Source organism: Canis aureus, chromosome 26 (genome assembly GCF_053574225.1).
Source record: "Canis aureus isolate CA01 chromosome 26, VMU_Caureus_v.1.0, whole genome shotgun sequence".
NCBI lineage: Eukaryota > Metazoa > Chordata > Mammalia > Carnivora > Canidae > Canis > Canis aureus.
Window position 1 is genome coordinate 46,142,290 of NC_135636.1, and position 4,736 is coordinate 46,147,025.

Sequence of the window (4,736 nt, forward strand, 5' to 3'; positions counted from 1 at the left end):
TTATCTTTCATAGAAGACATGAACCCTGAAAGCTACATAAACTTTAGGGAGAAAAAGTATATGCTGAGTATAGTGGGGCCAGTGAGGCAATTCTACAATAAGAAGGTGAGCAATAGCATGACTTATAGGAAAGTAACCACTCATCTCTAAACATGGACAGGAAAGAGCCATGGCTGCAAATGTTAGCAAGAGCGGATCTTGGTACACATTGCAGACCATGCGAGGGGCTCTCCCTATCTCCCAGGGGTAGGAATATATGAAGGCAGAATGGCATCTCAAAAGAAACATGTTGTTATGTTGAAGATCACAGGCTCTATCAGTACGTCCCCAGGTATAAGCATTATGGTGGTAGGCAGTTTGCAGAGTCATAGATATCTGTCATTTGTGGGTGCCTGTGATCTTTGAACACCGATATCCTCTGACTATTGTATATTCTAGACTTTTTTTTAAGATTTATTTATTTGAGAAAAAGAGAGAGAGTATGGGGAGGGGGAGAAGAAGAGAGAAAGAGAATCTCAAGCAGATTCCCCACTGAGTTTGGAGCCTCATGTGGGGCTTAATCTCATGACCCTGAGATCATGACCCAAGCCGAAATCAAGAGTCAGTCACTTAACTCACTGAGCCACCCAGGTGCCCCTCTGATGCTGAAGTCTTTTTTTTTTAAAGGTTTTATTTTATTTTATTTTTTAAAGATTGTATTTATTTATTCATAGACATAGAGAGAGAGAGGCAGAGACACAGGCAGAGGGAGAAGCAGGCTCCATGCATGGAGCCTGACGTGGGACTCGATCCCGGGTCTCAGGATCACACCCCAGGCTGCAGGTGGTGCCAAACCATTGCACCACTAGGGCTGCCCTGATGCTGAAGTCTTAAGCACGTGACATCCTGAACTTTTGGATAATGTTCCCAATGGCATTCTGTGGATGTCTTGACTGACTTGATCCCCTACTGGCTGCAGGACCCCCAACATTCTACCTTTTCTCCAGGCTGACAGCTGGTTTGACATTCTACTTCAGCCTCTTTTCTGGGATTACCCTGCTCTGCCATTCGATGTCCCCATTGTATGAGAGTCAAAGTCAACTCGGGAATTTTATAGCTTCAGGTATTGCTGCGCCAAGGCCAAGATCCTTGTGAAGTGTCAGTACCTCGATTGGCATGAAACATCTTCTAAGGTGGCCTCTAATTAGGCTGCAGGGGAGGAGTGCTCTCTCCTTCCCAGTTCATACTGGGCCTAGTCATGTGACTTTCTTTGGCCAAAAGAATGCTCGTGGAAGTAACAGGGCCAGTTTGAAGCAGAGCCTTTGAGAGTTCTGGCTTATTTCCACCAGCCCTCTTGAGTTTCTGCCCACCCCCATTGATGAGTTGTGCTCATTGTGGAATGGCATTAAGCCAGGAAATGACATGGTCATGTATGAGTTTAATAAAGGACAGATTTGAAAGGTATCAGCTTTAAAATGGAAAAGGTCTTGTCTGATGTGGATGGGACAGGGATAGGTGTGCTCACAGGTGCTCACCTGCTAGTCTGTCAGCACCATGGGTGAAGAAACACCATGATTTTGGATGGAGTTAGACAAATCTCCTTTCCAGATGGTCACATGGAGAGATTAAGAAGTTAATTAATATATTTTGGGTTTCTGATGTGACTTGGTTTCTCATCTGACCTCTGACCACTTTTCCTTTGTTTTTATGTATTCTATTTTATTTATCTACTACAAAGTGCAGATCATTTAAGCTTATACAATACTTGGAGAAACAATCAAGATGGTGATGGAAAATGTGCTGAGTTCCTGATCAATTCTTGAATGTTAAATTAAAGTTGATTTAAAAAAAAAATACTGCAGTTAAATTGTCTTCATCCAGTTTGGGGAGAGTTTGAGCCACTTTGACAAATGGTAGAGACTCATCCTGCATGACTGACTTGGCTAAATTCTGAATCCCATGACTTGGGATTCCTATTTGAGGAGTTATATATCTAGGCAAGTGATTATATAATTTAGTGATTTCCTAAGAGAATTTAAGAGTTATTTTTATTATCAGTAGTTGTCCTCCTTATTTATATTCTAACTTTCAAAGCTTAATCCCTTCATATAATCTTTGTCAGCTCTATTTTTTCTGATAGCCCTGTTTCACACTCTTTCTTGATGAACCCAACAGGGAAGAATACCAGAAAATTGGAAGAGGAAAAGCAAACATTTACTGAGTGCTTACTACCGCCAGATGTTAAGATGAATCATCTCATTTGAGCCATCAGATCTGAACGCTTAGGTAACATTATTGCCCTGTTTTTCAAGTTGAGGAAACTGAGTTTCAGGAGCCACTTTCTCCACCACGGATGACTTGGTGGTTGAGATATGATTGGACCCAAATGTAGCCCCATCTGCAGTTCAACATGCGGTCTATGCTTCACGTTTTTTTTCTTAATTTATAAATGATTTATGTTTTTATTTTCAGCATTGACTGACATGTTTAGTGACTTAGCCTAGGGATCTACTCCGCACTTTTGAACAATCTAGTCACAAGATGCAAATAACTATTCATAGATTTTCCTTTTTCTCAAATGAATAGAAAGCACGTGTTATGGCACAGAAGCTCCCAGACTTCTTTGTGAGGAAGAACCACCCAGGATGGGGATCTTTTTCAAAGATGCCATCCCCAAGTTCCATGTAAAGAGACTTGGGCCCCTTAGTCCTCTGCAAGTCCAGAATCTTCGTTTTAAAACACGCATAAGTGTCGAAACACACCACTACAAGAAAAACTGCTATAGGATCTGGTACAGAATGTAAACCAAGAAATGTTCGCTGAACGAGTTAATGAATAAACAAATAGTTTAGAATATAACGTCTAGCAAATAAACCACAGTTCTATAAACAACCAGAATCTGAATTCTAACTTGAGCTTGTTACTTCCTGCTAAATTAGCAGAGATGAAGAGCTTTTTGTAAGTAAAATAAGAAGCATAAAATATAGTAATGAAGAAGTATAGTATAGTAAGTATAGTAGTATAATTAGTATCGCAGCTATAGCTACCAACTGATTCCGATTCATTTTACTCTACCTCCCTGAATCCGGGGCCTGTACTGTTTATCAAAGTTTAAATACTAATTCTTGAACCTTCCCAGGGCTTGTGTTGGTCTTTATTTTCTTATAAACATTCCTCTTTACAGAGGCTTTCTCTAGACCTTCTACAACATCCCTAGTTAGGCTTTCTTACTCCGTCCTCTTTTACTTATTTATTATTTAAATTCAATTTGATTAACAGACTATGTATTATTAGTTTCAAAGGTAGAATTTAGTGATTCATCAGTTGTATATAACACCCAGTGTTCCTGCCATCAAGTGCCCTCCTTAATGCCCATCCCCCAAATACCCCATCTCCCCCAACCAACTGCCCTATTTTATTTCCGCCTTCGTATTTACCATTTTTTGAGCCCTCTTGACAGTTTCCTGACTTGTCAGTCTCTCTTCTTCTTGCGTGAAAGCTTCACAGGATCAGACCAGGTCTGCCTTACTTTCATATCTGCAGAAACTAGTTGGGGAATCCATGAATAATTTGTCTATGTATGGATCGACCTATTTGAATCAAGGCATTCTTAGTCTGGATATGATAACAAGACACTCAGAGAAAAGTCAAAAGTTATGTTAAATATATGATTAACTGCCATTTTGACTTATTTTATGAGGCTCATGTCTTATGTGAGTTTATTTTGAACTTTTCCATCATTTTTCAAGTATCTTCCCCAAATAGGCCCTAGTATAAACCAGACCTTCCCATGGAGATGTTAGTATAATTTTGGAATAAAGTTTTTTCCCCCAAAATGTCAACTTCACTAGTGGTGTATGCCATCTGGGGGAGCAGCTGGAAAAAGGAAAACAGAGATTGGATGGGGTTCAGCTCAGTTTCCATCATTTCTGGTGTCAAATAGCTGTCTCTTTGTTTACAGGAATCTAAACAGCAAGTGTGTGAGAAGGGTTTTAGGGAAGACTCCCAGGCATGGAGAAACAGGATATGAAATTGACAAAACAGGTGGTAGACTAATTTTGAAAAAAAAAAAAAAAGTAAAACACCTATTACTAAGTAAAATCCTTTGCAATCTGTTGAGCAGCTAATCCCAGGAAAGGAAAAAAATAAAAGCAGGCAACTCCCAGGCATCACAGTATTTGCAACAGAAATTTCTGTCTAATTTATATCACTTTTCTAACTACAGGTGTAGTGAAGGTTTAATGTATTTTTGAAGTATTCAGATGCCCACAACAGCAATTCAACAGCTGTGGCTAGAGATGTGTCTTCTAGCATCAGATGAGAAAGTGCATTGTCACTCTGGAAAAGCAACAGAGTTTTCTGCATTTTCTCCTTTCCCTCTCTTTCTTTTCTTTTTCTTCCTTGGTTTCTTTTTCTTTCTTTTTATCCTTCCTTTCTTCCTTCCTTCTTTTTACATTATTTTCTTTTTATTAAGAAGATGGAATTATTTGTTTGGGATGCTAAGCCTGATCACCATCTTAACACATGGAACCAAGTGACCAGATGTCACAGATGCCACACTGGAGACCGAGAAGTATTGTCATCAGGCCAGCAGCAGTTTGTTCCTTTATTAGACTGAGTGAAGCTTTCAACCTACTGGTGGTATTTAATAAGAACTGTGTTATTCAAGATGATGAGCAAGGGGGAAGAAACCAAGCATCTGTAACAAAAAGTGACGAAGACCTCTCTTCCCTGTCTTCTTCCCAACTTGACCTCAT